The 24607-nt window shown below is 39.2% G+C and overlaps 1 protein-coding gene across 23 annotated transcripts in view; it reads left to right on the top strand.

Moving 5' to 3' along the window:
* Positions 1-24607, top strand: part of SIPA1L1 (signal induced proliferation associated 1 like 1) — a 366004-nt gene that overhangs the window by 61162 nt on the left and 280235 nt on the right. For 16 of the 23 annotated variants that reach the window (XM_086709371.1, XM_086709372.1, XM_025918510.2 and 13 more), the window contains one exon: positions 22041-22107. The exons of 2 other annotated variants lie outside the window; for them this stretch is intronic. The gene's annotated coding sequence lies outside the window, so the exon portion shown is untranslated. Of the gene's footprint in view, positions 1-3431; positions 3523-22040; positions 22112-24607 lie in introns of those variants that run through there. 5 more of the 23 variants (XM_086709377.1, XM_086709387.1, XM_025918509.2 and 2 more) reach the window with 4 other exon arrangements.

Below are 24607 nucleotides of genomic sequence, written 5' to 3'. Positions count from 1 at the left end.
GCTAGGTGACATTTACATAATAAAAAAGGAACCTTGTCAATGGAGAAATGAAAGCACACTGACCACCAGCTTTCAGTACAGTAACTGTGCTGAAGGCGGTTGATTCTTCAATGGTGAAATGAAACCCAACTGTCAACCAGTTGTTTTATCTTAAACCAAACTGCCAACCAGTTACTCTGTTTTTTATGGAAATTGCCTTATGGCCAGTTGTTTACGAGGTGAAAACACGAAAGTGCTTGCCGCAAAGACGTCTGTGGCAAAGGTGCCCATGGTGAAAATACCAGACATGCTTTATCAGGACAAAAAAGTGAGGCTGAGAGAAAATGGAAAATTACCATTTTTTATTTTTATTTTTTGTAATTGTAAAGAAGTGATAGGCATTTACAGAAAGGTGACATTAGAATTTGGGAGTGAAGGAAATCCGTACTAAGATAAGTTCCAAAGAAAATTGTGTGTGCCCTGTGAGCAGCTCAGGAACATACCGTATTCTAATGCGGCAAAGAGCTCCTAGTTGGCAAAGGCTGGTTTTTATAACCAACCATGCTCACGTGTGCAGGAGTTGCTTCAAAAAGAGCTTGGCAGTTAATCAGCACCGGTAGTCTGGTTTTCCAGCGCTGATCAGACCCTGCAATATCTGATACGCTTAAACAGAAATTTCCGAACGTTGACGTCTACTAGAAAATGACTTGTTAACAATGAGAAATCTATTTCCAAGGGAACAAGTATTTCATACTGTGGTGAGAGAATCCTGTTCCCAGCTGGTACGTTCCCAGGGCAGGATTGGTTTCTTCTGCTTTGGCCAGGTTTGCTTTAGGCCACTTCACTTTTACGAAAGACCTGTGTTCATACCTGTTTTTGCTATCTGAAAGACATCCAAAGAGGGTTTTTGCCTTCATGAAATGGAAATGACTTTTTCGCTTTGTGCCACTTCGGCTTACGAAAAGTTTCATGAGAAAGCTCTACCTCTGGGTAGCAGGGGAAACCTGCGTTCTCTCCGGAAAGCTTCCCGGTACGCGTGTGCATCAAGGCTGGCAAGGGTGGATAGCGTTGCTGATGCTCCTTTGGGCAGAGCGTAGGACTTGCTGCCCAAGTGTGTTCTTTGTTCCCTGCCAACATACCGTCCTAGATTTCTCCAAGTTGTTCTACTGGGCACGAATCCTTTTCTCAGAGCTTCTGGCTGATTCCAATCAAAATAGGGTGTGCCTTCCCTTGCTATTCTAAAGAGCTTCAGTTCCTCTGTTTGTAAAATTATGTCGAATTCATTTCTAAATGTTGATTCATTAACTGGAACCCTCTGTAAGGGATTATTACTTTGTAGATAGTGGTTGTGTAAATTGGTTCAGTTCTTAGAATGTTGTGTTCTTAATCTCTTGTTCCATTGATGCACTCTCTGGACTTGATAATTGATACCCAGATTTTTGTTTATAAGAAAGAACTTTCTTGCTTGAGAGACTTTCTCTGGTGGGACTGTCTTCTTCTATCCAAATTTGTTCTCTTATTCTTCACCTCCCCTAACCCTAACCTGTATACATCCTTTGTAAAATGTTCCTTAAAAATCAGCAGTGAATAAGATGACCTTTGTCCGTAAGCACACTATTTAATTGCATATTTGAATTTAATGATTTTGGGTTCAGGTTTGATTTAAGTAATGTGGATTCCTATTGCAAAAAACCCAAACGTTTTAGATATTCCTGACACTTGTAGTTGAATAATACGCTCAAAGCACCTTCTATAGCTAATTTTCTTTTTGACTCATTAAGAGGACTTCACCTGATAGATAAGCAATAATTAGAAAGATAGCTTAAAAAATTTGTAATTTATTTTGCTACTACCTCAAAAGAGGAAAGTGTTAGAACTTCTTTAAAAAATTCTTTCTTCTTTTTTTTTTTTTTTGAGAGTGAATGTGTGCCCACCCATATGTGCCTGTGGGCAGAGAAAGGGCAGAGGGAAAGGGAGAGAGAGAATCTTAAATGGGCTTCATGCTCAGCGGGAGTCTGAAGCAGGGCTTGATCTCATAACCGTGAGATCATGACCCGAGCTGAAATCAAGAGTCGGGACACTTACCAACTGAGCCATCTAGGCGGCCCTAAAAAATTATTTTTATGTGTTCAGTTATGGGTACAAACTTTGGGGATATTAGTCATGTTTTATAATTGGGCTGCACTGTATAAGTATGAAAGAGAAAATACACGAGGGCATAATTATAGCCAAATGTGCAGTTATATTGGTCTCTTAGAGATGGAGCCTGAATAGGACCCTTGGGAAATTTTCCTGAAAAGAATCCTTGATGATCTCTACTTTTATCAAATCTAAAAAATACAGTTGACTTTTGAACAGTGTCAGGGTTAAGGATGCAGACCCCCTCCCCCCCCAAGTTGAAAATCTGAGTATGAGTTTTGACTTTCCCAAAACTTTATTAATAGCCTGCTGTTGAGTGGAAGCCTTACCACTAACAAAAATAGCCAGTTAACACATATGTTGTATGTTATACATATTACATACTGTATTTTTACAATAAAATAAGCTAGGGAAAAGAGAATATTGCTAAGAAAATCGTAAGGAAAAGAAAATACATTTACAGTACTGTACTGTATTTATTGATAAAAGTCCATGTATAAGTGGATCTGCAGTGTTCAAACCTGTGTTATTCAAGGATCAACTGTAGACTTCTAATATTGTCAATAAAGTAGATTTAACGTAATAACAAAGAAAAGTAATCTTAATTTTGGCAGTTGCCTGAAATTGCCAAGCACAGAACATATGCAGGTTGTTTTGTTTTGTGTTTCCAGAGGCCAGTCCCCTCGTTGAATTTTAGATAGGCCCATGCTACGATTGTTAATTCCTCCAACATGACGTAATGAGCCAGGCCTTGGATTGACATTTTAAAATGATTCAAGAGCTGTCCTGCTGTGGACTGCACTAGGATTCCTTTCACTAAGACCCCTCCCTTGGACTTTATCCCTAAGAACCAGACTGTGTGAGCACCAGGGTCATTTCCCGTGGCCCAGTGTGTGGAGAGATTTATATTTATTAAGTACCAATTATGTGCTAGGTATTTGCTGGGTACTCTGTATATATTATTTCAGTTAAGCTTTTTACAACTTGAAGATTAAAGAATTAGTCTCTGCATTTCAGTCATGGAGTAGTAACTTGTCCAGGGACCCACTAAAGGTAATTACGTCTGAAACTTGGCGGAGCCCGTGCTTTTTCCACTCTACTGTGATAAGCTGTACTTGGGGAGGGGAACACAGTGGCTTAGAGAACATTTCCTGTTCCCTTTCCCCTAAGCTGCTGGGATCTCTTTTGGTATACATGAGCTAGGCCAACATGATTATTAAAAACAATTACTCATTGATACACCAGCCATCTAGTCATCCATCCATTCATCCATGCATCTAACAGATATTTATTGAGTACTTATTGTGTGCCAGGTGCTGTGTGAGAACCTGCAGATATGCTGGTTACCAAGTCCTCTCTGCCTTCATGAAGCTTATACTCGATTATCCAAAGACTCATTATACAGTGAGTATGGGGGTGGGAGAGAGTGTCTGGATTTCTCAGCCCGATATCAGTCTCATAGGAGGCCCTTAACAAGTGTGTTTCTTTTGCCCCCTTTCTTTTTACCTAATTTTTATGTGCCTGGTCAAATATTATCTCTTGTTTGTTCATTTATGGTTGTACTTTGAATTGTTGACTTGGATTTGTGTGTTTTTGTCAGTTCATTCAAGATCAGTCTGTTAAACTTTAGGAACCAGCATGTTCCTCAAAGCGATTTCATCTAAGTGGTCACTTGCTCTCATTTTGAATATTAAGAATGTGGTATGGGGTACAAACTTTCAGTTATAAGACGAGTAAGTTCTGAGGGTCTAATGTATAACGTGGTGACTATAGTTGATTAACACTCTATTGTTTAATTGAGAAGTTTTTTAAAAAAAGAGGTAAATATGTGAAGTGATGGTTGTATTAATTAACTTGATGGAAGGAATCATTTCACAGTGTATACATACATCAAATCATCATGTGGTCCACTGTAAATATCTTACAATTTTGTCTCTTATACCTCAAAGCTGGAAAAAAAAGGCGGCATGATAAAAATGGTGTGATTTTTTTTTTTTTTTTTTTTTTTTTTTGCTGAAATGTTAGCTCTTTACTTCTTGTATAGACAATAAACCTAACTACATTGTATATACAAACTTCTATACTGTTTTCAGTATCGTTAATAATTTACCACATGTTATATTACGTGTCATTTTAAAAGGTTTATTATATTTTACAAGGTGAGATAATGAGTTAATGCCAAAACTCATTAACTGGAGCATGAAACTGAAGATTCTGTTAGGAAATTCATTGAGCAAATGTTATTTATTACGGAGAATCTTGAGTTAATCTTATTTTTGTAAGGTTTCTTCTGTAGGTTATTTTGTATCTCTTGATAAATTTAAATTATCTACTGATAGATGTTCAAGTTAAGCTAGATGGACAAATGTCATAATGCTCATTTAGAGCTGACTGTTTCCTGAACTGGTCTCTGTGTGGCTAATGGATGGTTTCAGACTATGTTGAAGATAAATAGTAATAACCTCAAAGATTACTTGAATGTAACTTTGACCAAGATGTTATTTTTGAGAACATGTGAGAAAAAAATACGTATATGCACGTGTGTTTGCACACATACAGAAAGGCACATTTGGTTCTGATTGTGACAGTCCCTCATGAACCTTCGATAGTTCCTTATTTCCTTGTTGCCTACAGGCAGGCAGAGCTTCTTAGCTGGTTGTTTAGAAACTTCGTGGAGTGGTTCCAGCTTTCCACCACTGACCCCTGAGTCCTTCTTCTTGCCTTTCCAGTTGGTGCCAGCCAATGAATTACTTTCTTTGCAATTTGGTTGTTAGTGGTACTTTGTTGGCATTATTTGCCATGTATGGTATTCAGACTTTCTTTTGTCCAGGTAGCCTTTTAAATGTAAAAGCCTCTATTTCCTCTTGTTTGAACACCTCACGCAGGGACATGAGGAGGGAATTCTCCAACTAAGGTAGCAGAGTTTGCTTTCTGTGCTTTATAAGGTGTGAAAATTTCCGACATAGATTATCTTTTTTTTTTCTTGAAAGTCTTATGGCCTAAATGGAATTAAATAACTGAAATTTAATGTTAGTTTTTTAGAATAACTTGTTGAAGGCTGTTATTTTCCAATTTAGGCACTTTTTGGAAGTTCTAAACTATTTCTCTACTATTATGTTTTTCAAATTCATCATTAGAATTGTAGCATTTTCTTTTGCAATAATATTTATTTGTAACTATGTGCGGTGATGGATGTTAACTAAAATTATCATGCTGATCATTTTGTAATATATACACATATCACATCATTAATGTTGTACATCTTAAACTAATACTATGTTATATAGGTCAGTTAGATTTCAAGAAAACTGGGGGTAAAAACCAAACACATGCAGTTACTCTGCTAGCCTACCTCTCCATGTACAATGAACATGATCACAAAACTTCATAAGGCATTAGCACCAACATGGATTTAAAAAAAAAAAAAAAAAAGAGCGCCTGGGTGGCGCAGTCGGTTAAGCATCCGACTTCAGCTCAGGTCACGATCTCACGGTCCGTGAGTTCGAGCCCCGCGTCGGGCTCTGGGCTGATGGCCTCAGAGCCTGGAGCCTGTTTCCGATTCTGTGTCTCCCTCTCTCTCTGCCCCTCCTCCGTTCATGCTCTGTCTCTCTCTGTCCCAAAAATAAATAAACGTTAAAAAAAAAAAAAATTTAAAAAAAAAAAAAAAAGCTTCAGTGGCCTGATAGAATTGCGAGTCATTCCTAGTTCATCTGAATGCTTCTCTGTATCTGAAGGTGAGTATTCACACTACAGTGACAACTCTGACATGCCCTGTGCCTATAACTGACACTACTAGGATGATGAGATTTACTAGTATCTTTGTAATCACGTGATGATCGATCCCACACAAGTTCACCGATGCCAGAAATGGTGGTGAGGGAGGGATCTGGGTCCCTGGCTATGAGGCCAAAGCTAGAGAAGACACTGAATGGATAGTAAAGCCAATCCATGTCCTGTGGCTCTCAGGGACAAATTCCATATAGTCTTTAGAATTTAAGTGTTTCTTTGTATGAAATTTAATATTTAAAATGTGTTTCCACAATTTATACTTTTTGTTTACTCAAATATCATGTGCATTGTAGCCTTTTCTGTCTTTCTTCTGTTTCGTCCCCCTAATTGCTTTTCCTCTCTCTTTCTCTTGACCATTGGAAACTTATTTGTTCTTCCTTGATCCCATTGAGTTGATCTTACCAGTTTTATGTTCTTTTGCCATTTCTTGAAGTTGTACCTACCAACACTTTGGTTTTTACATGCCCTTCACCATGAGTTGGCTTGTAAACTTTTTGAGAGGAAAGTCTGCCACTGGATCTTTGGAGCTCTGCAGGTTTTTGCTCAGAGCCTTCTATCTAATTGATGTTTGAGAAGTGTTTGAATTATAGGGGTGCCTGGGTGGCTCAGTGGGTTGGGCATCTGACTTTAGCTCAGGTCATGATCTCACAGTTTGTGGGTTCAAGCCCTGTGTCAAGCTCTGTGTTGACAGCTCAGAGCCTGGAACCTGCTTCGGGTTCTGTGTCTCCCTCTCAATCTGCCCCTTCCCTGCTTATGCTATGTCTCCCTCTTAAGAATGAATAAACATTAAAAACAATTTTTTTTTAAAGAAGTGTTTGCATTATACAAGGGAGGAAACAATCAGCAAAACTAAAAGACAACCTACTGAATGGGAGAAGATATTTATGAATGATGTATCTGTAAAGGGTTACTTTACAAAATATATAAAGACCTTAACTCAACATCAAAAAACGCCAAATAATCCTGTTGAAAAATGGTCAGAAGACATAAAGAGACATTTCTTCAAAGAAGGCATACAGATGGACAACAGACAGATGAAGAGATGCTTAAATCAAAAAGTACAGTGAGGTCTCCCCTGACACCTGTCACAATGCCTAAGATCAAAAACACAAGAAACAAGTGTTGGTGAGAATGTAAACTGATACAGCCATGGTGGAAAACAGTGTGGAGCTTCCTCAAAAAATTAAAAATAGAATTACCATATGATCCAGTAATTTCACTATTGGGTATTTATCCAAAGAATATGAAAACACTAATTTGAAAAGATATATGCACCCCTATGTTTATTGCAGCATTATTTACGATAGGCAAACTATGGAAGCAGCCCAAGTGTCCATCAACTGATGAATGGATAAAGAAGTGATACGTATATAATGGAGTATTACTCAGCCATAAAGAAGAATGAAATCTTGCCATTTGCAACAACACGGATGGATCTAGAGAGTATAATGCTAAGCAAAATAAGTCAGAGAAAGGCAGATACCGTATGATCTCACTCATATGTAGAATTTAAGAAAACAAACAAGCAAAGGAAAAAGAAGAGAGAGACCAACCAAGAAACAGATCTTAACTATAGAGAACAAACTGATGGTTACCGGAGGGGAGGTGGGTGGGGTATGGGTGAAAGAGGTGGTGGGGATTAAGAACGCTCTTATCATGATGAGTCCTGGGTAACGTATGGAAGTGTAGAATCACCGTATTGTATCCCTGAAACTAATATAGCACGGTATATTAACTTCACTGGGATTAAAATTTAAAAAAAGTGTTTGGCTTAAAGTAAATACTTTTACTTTTTTTTTTTTTAAGTTTATTCATTTATTATTTTTTTTTTTTAAATTTTTTTTTCAACGTTTATTTATTTTTGGGACAGAGAGAGAGACAGAGCATGAACGGGTGAGGGGCAGAGAGAGAGGGAGACACAGAATCGGAAACAGGCTCCAGGCTCTGAGCCATCAGCCCAGAGCCCGACGCGGGGCTCGAACTCACGGACCGCGAGATCGTGACCTGGCTGAAGTCGGACGCTTAACCGACTGCGCCACCCAGGCGCCCCGATATTCATTTTTTTTGAGAGAGAGTGCGAGCATGAGTGGAGGAGAGGGAGAGAGAGAGAGAATATCCCAAGCAGGTTCTGCACTGTCAGCATGGAGCCCGAAGTGGGGCTTGAACTCACAGACCGTGAGTTCATGACCTGAGCCGAAACCAAGAACTGGATGCTTTACCGAGTGAGCCACCCAGGTGCCCCTAAGTAAATATTTGCTCTTAAATACAGCAAATAATTACACCTCAATTAAGATCTGACTTGCTTGGTTGGTGAAGGTACAGATGGATGTTGGCCTTCACGGAGACCGTGGCAAGTATAAGAGTCATTTTTGAGAGTGAGGAAACACGTAGTTGAAACTTCTTTGTCATTTACCTCAAACCAGCCTGTGGTGCTTGTAATGTCCTTTATGCATTCAAGTCCTGCGTCAACTATGAACTTCCGCTTTTCTAGTTTGTTTCATTATTAACTGGATGTTTCTTAAATTCTAGTGAAGGGAAGAGGAGGGCAGTTGATTATCTAGTGGCATTATCCACCCCATCTGTTTCCTGTGTGTGACAGCAATTTCCACTCAGCGTCTTTGCCCATGCGGTCAAAAGTACCATACAAATGTGATTCTGGTTCTTTTAGTGAGAAGTTAACTCTCTAAAGATCTGTTTTCTTTTTTCAGGCCTCAAGCTTGTCATTAATATATCTTCTTGTCACTTTAATATACCAAAAGTGACTTTTCTGGTGTGAAGAGTAGGTGGCATACTTTGTAAGGTGTCTGGAGCCTGTGCTTTCCTGGGGGGGATTAGGACTCTCTGTTCTGAAACTATGCTATTTTGAGAGGTAAACCTATTATTTTCCTTTTGGAAATGGATTAAAGGTGTACACACAGAACATCTCAGGCTTTATGACTTGTTTGGCATCATTGCATCAATAAAATTTTTAATTTTTTTGTTCTCTCATGTGGCAGTTTTTCTGAATTCATGCTTTGTTTGCAAAAGAGCAAACTAAATATTAGAGATTGTTTAGTATTCATGTCAGCGTTGGTTTCCTTGGGTGGTAAAATGTCACAAGTGGAGTTGGAGGGATGTTGAGATGGTGTGTGTGTGTGTTTTAATGAATACAGGTACACTAAGAGGAATGTGTGTTGTATTGACTTACAAATATTAAGCCTTATTACTTTTTCATTTAAAAATATTTCAAGTAGACTGGAAAGGGTAGAGAATTATATAATACCTTCCAGCTTCATTAGATCTTAACATTCTGCCTATTTGTTTGAGATCATAAAATATTTTGGAAAAAGTTGAAGTTCCCCCTTTCTACCTCCTTCTCCCATACTGTTTTCTTCATTGGAATGTACATTGTGTGATGGCTTTGAAAATAAATACTATGTTTCTATCAGTTTACCCAGTGAGTAGTTGAGTGGTGGTTTCCATTGGGGAAATGAAATGTACCACCTCCCACTCTCAGTTTATGGTTCTGTTGCTTTCTGAAGAGGTTTTATGGAGATGATGTGGGGTCAGTGCACATGAGGTGGAGCGTGTATATTTCGTGTATATTTTGCAAAGTAAGTGTGGTGGAATGTGGGCCGTTTACATTTTGCTTAGTTTTTTAGGTCACATGACATATCAGAGTTCCCAAGTCATTTCTTCTGATTAACTCTAAATCTGCTCGAATGCCTGGACAGTCACTACAACGGACTGTTGTCCATGAAGGTTCTGTACTGTGGTTGCTGAGGGTGTTTTTCTTGAGTTCCGTGACCTTGGTTGGTTTTGGTAAGTTTCTTCCAAGCATTTCATCCAACCGAGGGAATTCTGAATATGTCTCTTTCACTTAATTTCTTTTTTGGGGGGGAGGGGTGGTAAGTATGATACAAAAATAAAGAAACTATTTTTCCTTCATGCTACCAGGGTCTGTGTGATTTAGTTCTGTGGCATGGTTTTCATTGTTGTTCACCTTTTGTTCAGTTCTGGAGGTATGTTAAATTTGATCCATGTTTTCTAATCAAAATCTAGTTTTGACTGGTTCTGGAGAACAGAGGGAAAACAATCTAAAATGTAGGGTTTTTTTGTGTGCGTTTTACCTTTGTGTAAGTTATATATCACATTTAAGGAAAAACTAGAAAAACAAATTAAAAAAAATTACCAGTGATCCTATCATTCATAGATAATAATATTTTGTCCTACCTTTCCATTTTTTCTGAAAAATACAGTTTATAAAATACATATTTTATAAAACACATACTTCAGCATACTTTACATATTTATAAAATCTGCATATTAACACTTCACATTTACAAAATACATATTTTAACATACTTTACAGTTTATATGTGTATTTTCATGTAGTATTATAAACAGTAAATTCATAATTTATAAATAATTCCTAAATTACAATTATTCCAAGTACCGTAAGGGGAGGCTATATAATACAGTAGTAGAAACACAGGCCTTGTTTCAAACGGGCTTCGGTTTGGGTTCCTGCTCATTCCTACTATTAAGTTAGCGGTGTTACCTCAGCAGTTATTGAAGTACTCTGTTTCCTCAAACGAAAAAAATGTGGCTCATGATAACCACCTTGCAGGGTTATTTTAGAGATTAAATGAAATAATGAATGTAAAGCTCATTCCTCCATATTGTGCCAGGAACATAGTACATATTAACTGTTACTGTTGGAGGTTATACAGCATAAAAAGAGCAAGAATATTGGGAAAGGATCGATCGTCTTGGGTTTAAATTTCAGTGCCATCACTTCTTAATTTGTTTTGGGCAAGATTTACAACTTCACTGATCCTTGCTTGTATCTGCTAGGATTGTTGTATTGATTGTATGAGACAGAGACTGTTACGTGACTGGCATATTGCAGGCACTCAAATAGCAACTAGCATTAGTATTATTAATAAGGGGAATTGCTTAATTGAAAGAGAGGTTTCGACATTGTCTATTTAAATTAATTCAAGGCAGAAACTTCTAGATGCCCTAGATTTTGTTCCTACTTGTACTTACTGAGGGCTGTGTGAATAGTTTGATGACTGCTGCTGCCTCTTTCCCCCCAAATTTGGGAGTGGGTGGCTATCATGAAAATAACACGTAAGGAAGCAGTTTCTGTGTAATGAAAAACTACCACATATAATTGTATACACGTACTGAAATATATGTATGCCTCTTAGTGTTTGTCACGTGTAGATTGTAGATCATCTGCTTCTGTCCTCTCAACCTGCATATCTTTCTTAGCTCCCAGGAGCCTTCCCGTGTACTCTCCCTCATTTTCATACTTGACTTTAATATTTAGAAGCACCAGTTTGTGTTATTCCTCCTTTTTACTCTCACAATGTACCTCTTTTAGTTATTTACATGTGTGTGTATTGAATTTGAGAAAGGTCATGTGAAAGCAATCTTGATCATACTGTTCTCATATTCCACCTTATTTCCTTTGTAATGAATGTTGTCTGCACCCTCCTTTTTATCAATTTGTATGTTATCCTTTTATATCATAGAAGCAGTTTCCCTTTTAATTAATTTCTGTGTAATCGCGTGGTCAGGTTATGGAGGATGAGCTGGTTGGTGAACTCAACGCCAGGTGTGTGGCTTGTCTGAGTTGACCGCCCCTGTCAGTGGTCAGGTTGCCAGCCCTCTGTTTATACTTCAGGTTGGTCACTCTGTTTCCTCTTGTTGGCTGCCTGGAGCATTAATTCTGAAGGCGCTCTTTTTATTACAAATGTAAGATGAAGCTTCCTTTCCCTTCACTACGCATGTACACACACACACACACACACACACACAGATTACCACACACACCGCCTTGCAGTAAAGAGGCTGCATTTGGTTTCACATGAAGTCAGTAAAAAGAAACAAATTAATAAATTGATAAATTTTGCCAGAAGGCTGAAAATTCCTGTTTTGGAGACTGGTGTTCAGTGGTGTAAATATAGTCTAAAATTTTTCTAAATTGGCATTTGAGTGACTTGCTTAAAAAAATAAGTAGAAAACATTCTTTTAATATTCTGGGATTGGGAACAGGTAAAGGTGACTCACCTTTTATCTGAAAGTTTTTAAAGCATGTACAAAGGGTATTTAAAGGGAAAATACTGTTCCTCAAGTTTATTAAAGAACTAACCAATTTCTAATTTCATTTAAAGTTGTACACTTTTAACTTACATTTTAATTTTCGTAATAGTATTCCCCTCTTAGTAAAGGGCCTAGTATATTCTTATTGAATGAATGACTATCCCATGACTATTAACTATTGATTTGTTGCTGGTTTTGTTTTTGTTTTTGATTTGTTACTGGTTTTAAGTTATGTTTAGCATTTGCAAGGGCTTCCAGATAGATTCCATCATTTGATCCTCACAATAATCTTGTGAGTTAGGCAGGAGAAGAATTTTCTTCATTTTGCAGGGAATTTAATAGAATTGCTCAAGTGCCACTAAATGATGACTCCAGGGTTTGAATTTAGGACTTCTAGCTTCTGATTTTATGCTTTTTGCTCAGTGCTGATGTGGAAATATTTTAGTACTTTGTAGTGTAGTACTTGTTCACTCATTCAACAGAGTTTTATTGAGGGCGCAAATTTTAAGTTCTGGGCCTTTGTGGATGAATGTAAAGACAAGGATTTTACCTTTAAAGAAGAGTGTTAGTAAATAAATAAGTGGATAAAGTTAATTATTATGCCTATAATAATAATGATTGGTACATAGTATGTGCCCAGTAAATGTTTACTGACTGAATGAATAAGTGAGAAAAGTGACAAAAAGAAGAATAAACAGTGAGTGTAGGGTCTTGTATAGATAGACTGACAAGAGAAGGTATTTCTGAGGAAGTGACATCTAAGGGAAAGAACATTTCTGGACAAAAGGAAAGCATATGCAAAGGTCCTGAGGCAGAAAAGAACTTGACTTACCTGATGACACCAAAGGTGGTAGTGGAGCTACAGCCATAGTAAGCTAGAGAGACAGGAGTTCCACATGAATTGAAGAGAAACAGATTGATTGTGTAGGGCCTTATAGGCCATGGTAAGAAATTTGGCTTTTATTCTAATGTTGGGAGACAATTTTCCATGTATCTTGTGTTTCTGCATTGACTACTTTTGTTTTGGACTCTCTTTTTAGGGATGATTTATATAGTCAGTAACCTTGGAAGATACCCTCCAGGGCAGAGATCAGGTACACTTATTGTCTGTATGATCAAGATAATATCTCCTTCTGGGGTAAAGGTCAGGCAGGTGTACTGCCCATTATAAAAGATTTGGGTTCATTAAGCTCAGGGTTACTCTCCTGTAACACAGCACACTGCTGTGCAAGTGTCGCCTGGTGGGAATTCGGCCTTAAGGGACTGGCACCAAAAATGCTGTTGCTGTGAGTAATCAAGTCCTTTGTCTCTCTGACCCAAGCATCTCATGTCCTCCGTGGTATTCATACACCTGTGACAGTCTAACATGTTAGCCTGGAAATTAGAGTAAAATCTTATCTGTTTCACACTTCTTGACATCTCAGGATATGGAAAGCCACTGGTAGGTTTTCAGCAGGGGAATAACATTATGCAGTTTAACCTTTTTTTTTTTTTTTTTTTAAATTTTTTTTTTTTTTCAACGTTTTATTTATTTTTGGGACAGAGAGAGACAGAGCATGAACGGAAGAGGGGCAGAGAGAGAGGGAGACACAGAATCAGAAACAGGCTCCAGGCTCTGAGCCATCAGCCCAGAGCCCGACGCGGGGCTCGAACTCACGGAGCGCGAGATCGTGACCTGGCTGAAGTCGGACGCTTAACCGACTGCGCCACCCAGGCGCCCCTATGCAGTTTAACCTTTTAAAAAGTCAGTCTGACTACACTGTGGGAAATGATCGCGGGTGGAAATTAATGAGGAGTCTGGGGCAGTTGTCTAGTTGAGAGGTAAGAGTGGCTTGGACTAGTGTGTTGCCAGTGGATACAGACAGGAGGGAAGGGTTCAAGGTGGCCTTCAGGAGGTAGAATTTACAGGACTCAACAGAATGGATATGGGCTGTGGAATGGACAATGAATCTTAGGTTTTTGTCTCAAACAAATGGGTACGTAGAAGTGATTTTGAGTTGGAGAAGCCTCAAGATGAGGCTACTAAGCTTGCAAAAGGACTTATTTCTAACTGTTACATTTTGAATTTTTTTTTTTCAACATTTATTTATTTTTGGGACAGAGAGAGACAGAGCATGAACGGGGGAGGGGCAGAGAGAGAGGGAGACACAGAATCGGAAACAGGCTCCAGGCTCTGAGCCATCAGCCCAGAGCCTGACGCGGGGCTCGAACTCACGGACCGCGAGATCGTGACCTGGCTGAAGTCGGATGCTTAACCGACTGCGCCACCCAGGCGCCCCTCTAACTGTTACATTTTGAATTGCAGGAAGGAAGAATTAGTAGTTTGTACAACCTGAGATCAGAGAACCATTGGTATATACTTTCCGGGGGAAGAACATTTTTCTTGTGTCTTCATGGGTTGTCAAATCCACTAATGTTAAGAAATTCAAGTCTTACAGTCCCTTGATAAGTGGGTTGTCTCAATAACACTAAATTAGATTAGCTTGGGAGGATTTATTTCTTCCATAGCCATATTGACTTTTGCCCCAAATTCATTATCTGGGAGTTTACAAGAAAAATCTTTCATATGTTTCAGGATGTTCCCCTTTTCGTCATTAAACTAATACATTTTTTTCGTACTTATTTTTTAGATTTTAAATTTCTTTTAAAGCTGGGCTGTTGTCCCTAAATTCTCAGGAATGATTACTGCTCATCTTGTGATCGTGTAAGCTTAATACAGTAGGATGAAAGAAATACGTGCCTATGGATTAATTTATTCTTTTTGTTATTTTCATTTAGAAATACCTCAGGATAACTTCTTGTCTTTAAAGAAAAATTTTTTTAAATGTTTATTTATTTTCGAGACAATGCGAGAGACAGAGTGTGAGCAGGGGAGGGGCAGACAGAGGGAGACACACAATCTGAAGCAGGCTCCAGGCTCTGAGCTGTCAGCTCAGAGCCCGAACTCATGAACCGTGAGATCATAACCGGAGCTGAAGTTGGACACTTAACCGACTGAGCCACTCAGGCGCTCCACTTCTTGTTTTTTTAATACCAGATGCTGATTTCAACAGCACCTGATTGCTTTTCATAAAGAAAGTAACTTAAAAGCCTAAGAAAGAAAGAAAGAAAGAAAGAAAGAAAGAAAGAAAACAAGAAAACAAGAAAACAAGAAAACAAGAAAACAAGAAAACAAGAAAACAAGAAAACAAGAAAACAAGAAAACAAGAAAAAAAAAAGAAGGAAAGAAAGAAAAAAGAAAGAAAGCGAGTCTAGGCCCTGTGGAGGTGTGTTAAATGCCTTCCTTTTTTATCTGATGAGGTTTATCCTTCTGTGTGCTTCTCACATATTTACTGTCTTTCCAGGATCATTTTGGATTTCTTAACCTTTATGTATTATAGACAGTTTCAGGCTACAGCATGAAGTTGCTGTTACTTTTGAATTCTTTTTGCACCATTTTACACATGTGCTTTGTTTTCTTTTGTTGTGTAGTATTTGGTTTAGTCTGTGGCCTAGGTCTAGATTTCTTTGGAAAGAAAAGGAAAGGGAAGATAGACTTTTTTTTTTTTTTTTTTTTTTTTTTGGCGGTGGTGGGGGAGGTTTGGGGAGGAGTCTGGACTTAAAATTACTTCTGATTTGGTTTATACTCCACCCCTTGGAAATCAACAGTGGGGAAACATATCCCATTGTAAAGACAGATAAATATAGAAAACTTGAACTAAGATCACAAAATCATTAGTGTCTATCATGAGACTTTTCTGGGTGGTATGAGTTGTTATTAATCACTAATAGACTCTGGAGATATTTCTACCAGAAGTGCAGTTAGATTGCAGTTATTTCTGACTTTTTGAGAAGACAAATATGCTCTCTCTTTTTCTTTTCTTCTTATGGGGTTCCATCTTTTTGGATTTTAGCAATTTTAAAACACCCCCAGGTAGCAGAGCAGGATTTAAACCTACTGGGATGTCTCGTCTTTCCTTCAGAGTATTGTTGCTCTGCCTCAGTATCCCATTATACACACTCTTTAAAAGTGCTCAACATTTTATTACTTATTTCATGTTTCATGCATTGTGCCAAGTGATTTGTCATTTTGCCCATTTGGTATATGTTTGGAACTTCATGAATGGCTTGCTGGTCTTCTCTCCTTTGTTTCCTGATTTCAAAACAAAACACTTAGTATTAAGATTTTACCAGGGCTCTCTGAGAGGAGATTTTATTTGGTGACTTAACTGAGCCAGAATTTGTAGCCTGTATGGAATATAATAGAAACTCTCCCTAAAGAATTGTTTATGTTGTTCACATAGTCTCAGTATGGCCCAGATTTGTGCCTCTGCCCTCTTTCCTTGCCCTTAGGAAGATTTTTATCCCCTCCCTCACCCCCTGGTTTTGGACCTAGACTTGCCCGTACCCTAAATAGCATTCTAGAAATGGTTCAGAGGCACAGAGGAATCTTAGCCTTGGAACCATAGCTCCATCTGTCCTGCCTATCTTTCTTCTGTTTGAGGAATAGTCGAGGGAAAAGAGGGTTCAAGTCAGACGTGGGTTTGTGTCTGAACTCTTGCTTGTTGGTTGTGTGACCATAGGAAACGCGCTTAATCTTTCTAGACCCCAGATCTTAAACGTACAATTGAGACTGTGCTAATGACCTCCTCATGGTTTAGTGAGGCGTAGTTGTGGGTCAAGGAACTTGTGCTTAGGACTGGCAGGTGTTCACTAAGAACTAGAACCTGATCAGCACTTTGAAGCTACTGGGTTCCTCTGTGATTCCATCCTTCTGCCTTGCCCTGGAGGGACTACTGTCCTGAGTTTTATGTTCAGCATTCCCTTGCTTTAAAAAATGAATATATCTGTAAACAGTATATTTTTAGCTTTGCCTATTTGGGCTTTGCCAAAACGGAATCATATTATATGTAGTCTGTCATAACATTTTTGTCTCTCTGGGCTTCTCCTTTACTGGTCCTTTCGTTAGAGAGAAGGCTTTTCTGATACTAGGTCAGAGTTAGGGGTAGCATTCAATGACATGGGGGGCTGAATCCAGTAAGGAAAAGTGAGGTTAATGAGAGCCAGGTTTAGGACTGTTACAGGGAAGGGAAAGGGAAAAGCTAGAAAGACGCAGTGCTTGGATAGGAATTCAGGGCATCTGGATGAACTCCTGGTCTGCAGTATACATAGATATAGAAAGAAATGACGAAAAACAAAACAAACCAAACAAAACAAATAATGAAGGAAGTGTGTGCATGTTCTTCTGTTCTCCTGGATGACCAGGGAACAGCAATAACCCAGTTGCAGTAAGCACACCCAGCTCTTGGCTTTTCTGAATACCATTTTTTCCTCCCACTAGAATGGTAGGAATTATTAGACTAGAAAATCACTTTTTGGCAGCTGTCATAAAATAATTTGGCCAAGAATTATCATTGGACACAAATATCGGGTGAACATTTGTTGGTAGGATATTTATATAGTCTGAAAGTATCCTCTCACAAAGTACTTAGAAATTACAAAGGAAAAAGAGTTAACTTTTCAGTGGCAATCTGGTAGATGCCCCCTAAGTCAAGCTCATGATACAAGTTCACGTTACCAGTAAGGGAAAAAGATTAAAATAGCATACCACCTGGTAGGGTACAATGAGGGGAACTCTCTTCTTTGGTATCCCTGTTGAAAATTCATAACTGGAAGCTAATCGTAAGAAAGAATCAGATAAACCCAAATTAAGGAACATGCTACAGAAATGGCCTGGGATCTTCATAATTGTCAATGTCATGAAAGTCAAGGAACGTCTGAGGAATTCTAGATTGAAATGCACCAATGAAATGTGGGAACTGAGTGCAGCATGAGATCCTGGATGGACTGGATCCTTTTACTAAAATGGACATTATTGGGATAATTGGAGAATGTTAAGATCTGGTCTGTGGGTTAGATGATGGTACCATATGATTTGGGTGATTTTCATGGCCATAATTATAGTTTTGTAGGAGAATGCCCTTCTACGGAGGAGTTGTTCCCTAAACTCTGTGGGGATGAGAGGCTATCATGTTGGCTACTTACTCTCCAGTGGTTCTGAGAAATAGTTATTTGTACTAAGTAGTCTTGCAAGTTTTTTTTTGTAGGGTGGTCTGAGATTATTAAGCAGAATAGAACAAAAAGTTCCCTCTTGTTTGCAGTTAATTGTTAGCTTATCAGACAAATCATTTAAGGTTTAAGAGGTTTGCTTTCTCATGTTGCCTTGTCTTAATAGCTGCCCTACAGTGTAGCTTTCTGCCATATCTTACTTTGTCTTCTGGTGTACTGGTTTTAAAATGTTTACCATCATTTCATTAATATGTTGTTTTCCCTGCTCATTATTTATTGTGACAAACTCCTTTTTGTAGAAAGTATGATTTATAGAAATAGCGCCTTTTACTGTTTTATAATTCAGTGACAATACTGTTTTTAATTTTGACTTCCTTTGTGTTTTTGTTCTTTTATCCTCAATTTGCTGGTGAGCTATTCAAGCTTTCCTTTCCTTTTTTTTTTTTTCTCCCTCCACTGTATCTCCCTTAGTAGTGAGCATATTTCAGTAGGCTTTCAGTAAAAAAATGTTGGGCTGGTTGATTGTTATCTTAGCATTTAGAATTTCAGAAAGCATACAGGGTAAGGGGAATTGTATAGACAGAGTGGTGAATTCGATGCTGTACTAACCCATATCTAGGCAGCTCATGTGAGTGGTTAGTCCCCAGAGGTTTGGGATTAAGCTTATTAGGAACAAGCTGGTCCTACTCTAAAAGTTCATGAAGTTTATCTGGCTCCTGGGTGGCTCATTCGGTTGAGCGTCTGACTTTGGCTCAGGTCATGACCTCATGGTTTGTGGGGTCAAGCCCCACCTAGGGATCTGTGCTGACAGTGCTGAGCCTGCTTGGGATTCTCTGTCTCCCTCTCTCTCTGCCTCTCCCCTGCTTGTGCTCTCACTCTGTCTGTCTCTCAAAAACATTAAAAACATTTTTAAAAGTTTATGAAGTTTGGGATGCGACATGGTGGGGGAGAAGGTTAATTGTTAGACCAGCCTTCCTTCTCTGAAAACATTATGTGTAAGTTGTCTGTCTGTACAAAGAATCCTGGGTGAAAGGCCTTGATTGCCCACTCCTACCCCTCTCTTTGGTGGAGCTGAAATCCATCATCAGGCTTGTTTTCCTTAGATTGGTTGGAGGACAAACTTGTCTTTAGCAGTTACACTAATTTTCATATTTCTCAGAATGATCAGGGAAAAAAAAGCTTGAAAAAGCCCAGAGTGGTAGTTACCTTGCACTTAGTATACACCCACTCGTACAGGCTTTTCTTCAGCATTTTGTTATTTTTTTTTCTTGCTGCTTTTAGAGTGTAGGTGGCCTTCTCTAGATTGCTTTTGACAGGAAATTGAGCAACCTTTCTTTTTTGGAACAGAATATATTTTACTGGGGAGAGGGAAAAAAAATAAAGTGTTTATGTTTTGAAATTTAATTATGAATTTTTTATTTGAAGACTGATTTAAATCTTGAAACACAGAGGCTGGGTAAAATAAATTTCATATCGTGCGTTAATATTTCTGAACCTTCCCAGTAATTTTTCAGCCTTCCTTTTTTTCTTCCTTTCTGGTAGAAAGAAAGGAAGGCCTGAAAATCATTTCGCTTCATAAAGCAAAAAGTACTTTCCTTTGTTCTCTGAGCCACTGATGGGTGTTAAGAAATCCTCTCTGACCAGGTCATTAGTTTCTAGCTTTTGTCTGAGGCCGCCCTCCCCAGTTGTCTTCGTCCTCTAAGGGGGGGGAGGTGTGATGGGCTCTACACTGGCTTCACAGCATCTTGAATCTAGACTGTATGTTAGCCCTCCCTCTGGACAAGCACATCGCTCAGTCAAGTTTCCTAATGGTTCGGCTAGTGCAGAGGTTCCCGGAGCACGGGTAGGGAGCTCCAGGTGGGAGCGCGGCTCCGACTCGGGTTCAGCCTACCCCACCAAACCCCCCCGCCTGTGCTTTGGGGTTATGGATGCCAGTCTGCCCACCGCCCACCACTCATCCAGGTGCTCACGGCCTGTGGGGATTATGCTTTGAGTTTGATTTAGGTAGCTCCTCACAGCACCGGGGACTCAGAGGAAGAAATCAGTCTATAATTAGAATATAAACTCCTACGCCACGTCAAGGAAATGTCCAGTTGGAATGCACTAATCCTCATGGAATCTTTCTAAGTGTGTTCATAGATGATATCCTTTCGTTTGAGTTTTCAACTCCACATGTTTGTTCATGTACCTAACTGGTGCAAATCAGCTGTCAGGTATGTCTCAGTTATGTAATTAGCTAGTTATGGCTCATTAATTAAGCTTGACAAAGCAAAGTATATGTTTTGAGTGTTACAGGTTTCTTTACCTATTCTGGGGGTGTGTTGTGTGGGGCCAGTCATGTAAAAACTGCAAGTTTTAGCAACTGGGATAGATACTGAAAGATCTGTTATCAGTAAGTCTCATTTTCAATACAGTTAAAGTGGACTTTGAAGTACCTGTATATTTAGCTGAATAAAAGATGAGAGTCCTGCTGTCTCGGGTGACAGGCTGGGAAGAGGAACTTTGTCCATCTTGTCTTTACCAGGAATTGAGAATATCTGTGAGGGAAACTAAGTTCTGGTTCTGTTTGTTTGTTTATTTATTTATTTATTTGAGAGAGAGAGAGAGAGAGAGATAGGAGGAGGAGAGATAGTGCGAGTGGGGGAGAGGGGCAGAGGGAGAAGGAGAGAAAATCTTAAGCAGGTTCCATGCTCAGTGTGGAGCCCAATGCAGGGCACAACCCCATGACCCTGGGATCCTGGCCTGAGCTGAAATTAAGAGTTGGACGCTTGGGGCGCCTGAGTAGCTGAGTTGGTTGAGCATCTGACTTTGGCTCAGGTCATGATCTCATGGTTTGTGGGTTCGAGCCCCGCGTTGGGCTCTGTGCTGACTGCTCAGAGCCTGGAGCCTGTTTCAGATTCTGTGTCTCCCTCTCTCTCTCTCTGCCTTCCCCCGCTCGCACTGTCTCCCTCAAAAATAAATAAAAATTAAAAAAAAAAGAGTTGGATGCTTAACTGACTGAGACACCCAGGCGCCCCAGTTCTGATTCTTTTTAGTCTTCTTACCTTCCGTTTTTTTATAGGCTTGGGAACAGACTTTTTGGGAGTTCACCTAGTTTGATGTAGTATTTCTCCTCAGTGAAAATTTAAAAATTAGTTCCTTGGAAGCTCTTAAGGACATGTATACTCCGATTTATTTTAATATTTTTAGAATGGGTGCATGTACTGCATGTTACTAATATGGGGCATGTTTGAATCTTTTAACTAATAATAAGCTCACTAGTCACAGGAAATGTAGTGGGAGCTTATAATCTACCTGAAATGACCCGTGTGAGAATTGTAAAATTTCTAAATAATCAGAATGGTTGTTTGCTTTGGAGCAGGGTTTGTCACCCTCAGTGCTGTTGTCACTTGGGGCTGGATAATTCTTCGGTGGGGGGGGCTGTCCTGTGCAGTGTAGGGAGGGGTTAACAGCATCCTTGGCTTGCACCCATTGAATGCTGGTAGCATACGTCCTCTCCTTGCTGTGACAACCAAAAATATTTTCAGACATTGTAAGATAGCCCCTGTGGTACAAAATCACCCCCTGTTGAGAACCACTGGTTCGGAACAATTGTTCCCATAGGCACATGACAGGCTGATTACATGAAAATCACTTTGTTGGGGGCCTTCTTACCCATTCAGGTTCCTGAGTTTCTCCTCAGACTTCCTGACCAGATTATAGAGGCCCTGGATCTGCAATCTGCCTAGAGACTAAATAACTAGGTTTAAGAATTTGTTGTTTAAGTGGGAGTGGCTATTGGTTGGCTTACATTTAAATGTGTGTTGAGCTACACATAAAGAGATTTCCAGTTAAAGAAGGTTTTAGGAGTAGGGCATAGCCTTTCACAGTTACGGTTTGATTTGTAGCTGTGATTTTTTTCCCCCTTAATATTGTGAAGTACAATTGTATGTTTTTTCAGAGTTTGAAAAGAACTTTATTATATACTGAAGTTCATCATTATTTTAATTTAGGTTTTGAGAGAATACCTCAAGTTGGACTCAAACGCAAGATTTACCGGTGACTTTGAAGTGGAATGAGGTGAGTTGGTGGCTTAGTCACAAAGTCACGTTGGGGGAAGGGCATATCACTCACACTTTCGTGCTTGGAAGACCTGCTACTTGTCGTGAAATTTGGACCCCTCAAGTGTGGATCCTCAGTTTTTTCCTCACCGGATTTTCCTACTTCATTGTGTGACCACTGACAGGCAGAAATGGAAACGGAGAGGATGCGAGGCTCCTGTGTAGTTTTTACTCATTGATTTCTGAATTCAGTGTCGTCATCTTTGCAGATAAAATCGTTCAGGTTTTTTCCTGGATACTTAAATTAATAATAAGACGGCTTTTGTTACCTACTGATGTTCCCATTCCATAGTAAATACGTTTCAGAAAATCTCCCTTGGGTTTCTTAAAATGTGATGGGGGTTTATACCTCAACCCATGTTGTTAACTCTGGTACATTAGTGTATAATTTGGAAATTTTAGTTTGGATAAGCAGGGCTTATCCTGAAAAGCTGAGAGATGGTTGGATGATGTACTGCCGACATTTACCGATGTGGGTCTTACCATTGATCTCAGAGTGCTTGCCCTTGGTTATTACTCCCGGGTAGGAGCCCAGGTCCACCTTAGGCGTGCTCTAATGTTTCATTGGACACTTCTCAGACACTTTAATAAGTTGTAAAAGGGTATATGCTTATTGAGAAAAACAACAGCTTCATTCTGATTGAGAGAGAGAGAGAGAGAGAGAGACAGACAGACATTTCCACAAGCTAAAAATGCTATAATATGCTTAAATATAATTTAAACTCTGAAATTGAGATAAAGCAAGTGGTTTAGGGATATGTCTGTTTCATTGGTTTTGCTGAAACAAAGACCTGGGGATTTTTCTTATCTGCTGCTTTGTTGGGAGCAGAAGCACTACTGCTCTTCTGGAGCATTACAGCCTACAAAGGACGGTCAAGGTTATCTGAGCATCTCTCCATTGTAAACCTTTGTGCAGAGTTTAGGGCTTCTCTCCTGAAGCCCGCAGGGTAATTGGAGCACTGCTTTCACAGTGGCTAGCTGTTTCCGACCTTCCTTGAATTTCAGGAAGAGGAATTGAGGAATGATTATCTCTGAAAATGTTTTTAAAGTGCATTAGGACACTTTCCTGCTAGCATTTATTTGACCAATCTCAGCATCATTCTTCTTTAATAACGTGAAATCCAAGAAGGATTTGTAGGTCTCTGTAATTTGTAGCCATTTGAAAAGCCCACGTCTTTTATTAGCAACACAATTGAAAACCTGTCTTTGAGAAAGTAGCATCTTTGGAACCATCAAAAATTGCTTAGTGGTGAAGCAGGAAGCCAGCAGGAATGCCCCATGACTGTAGCTCAGGTACTTTGTGAAGGAAGAGAAATCCGTGCCCTCTGGTCTTCACCTCAATCTTGGAAGTTACTTTTCAGGGTTCACTTTTTTCCCCTCCGGAGTGCCTGTATACAAGAGAAACATGTACCTTCTGTGCAGTCCCCGTGTGTCTTTCTGTATTCTAAACACTCTTAAGTGAGGATCGGCTCCTGATTGAACTTGAGTATGACAGTTGTCAGTGGAGGCCTTACGTTGAGGATTACTGTTAAGGCCAAGCTTGTTTAGCTTTCGTGTTGTAGCAGCTATACCCTGTCTTTTGAATTGAGTTGCTCAGCTTAACCTGAACCCTGGGGCACTTAAATCACTTCTTTTAATGGAGATAATATCTGATGACGCTAGTAGAGTTTATCTGTTAGGTCAGGTGGGAGATTCTTCTCTTAAGCATTCATAACTGGTCACACAGACAAGGGAGGCTTTGATCGAATGGTTTGCCAGACCTGTTGGTGCCATGTCTCTTTCTTGGCCTTCTAAGTGCACACTTACCTATCCAAAGACTCTCCACTTAAGGGATGTCTGAATCAATTCGCTTCGTCAGAAGAAAACAGAAGTCTAAAAGACCACACCAAACCAAACAAACCCACGAAGCGTTACATGTTCTGTCCCATGTGTCCCATGTGTATCTTCTTAAATCCACCATTCTCCTACATTTTTATTTATTTATGTTTTGAGTAATATTGTTCTAGAATACAAAATCGAATTGAGAAACCACACTTCTTTTCCTTCCCTTAAATTTTTTTGTTTCTATATTCTTTCTCAATGCCCAGCAAGAAACATAGAGTGATGTTAATTGATGATAATCTCTGACTAAATTACTTGCTTTCCACATTGAAATATTTGAATAATTTTCCCAAATGTTTTATTTTTGCTTTGGACTTTCCCTTTCTTATGTAGACAGTTACGTACTAATAGATGAGTGAGATGCTGTTTAAATTTTTCTCTTATTCCAATTTGGTCATTGCGTCCTAGGTTTCTGCTTTTAATGGGAGAGTAGCTGAGGAAATTTTAAAAAGCTCTGCACTTCTTTCTTTTCTTGAGAATAGAATAAAAAAAGAACAACTGGTCACATTTATGAGGACTGATAGTTTGCTGGCATGAGACACAAAGGCAAAGACCTACTTTTAATTGTTTCATGGGAA

Source organism: Puma concolor, chromosome B3, assembly GCF_028749965.1.
Source record: "Puma concolor isolate L17-30 chromosome B3, mPumCon1.1.hap2, whole genome shotgun sequence".
NCBI classification, from domain to species: Eukaryota; Metazoa; Chordata; class Mammalia; order Carnivora; family Felidae; genus Puma; species Puma concolor.
The sequence above is the reverse complement of the archived record's forward strand: the minus strand, read 5'-3'. Positions and strand labels throughout refer to the sequence as shown.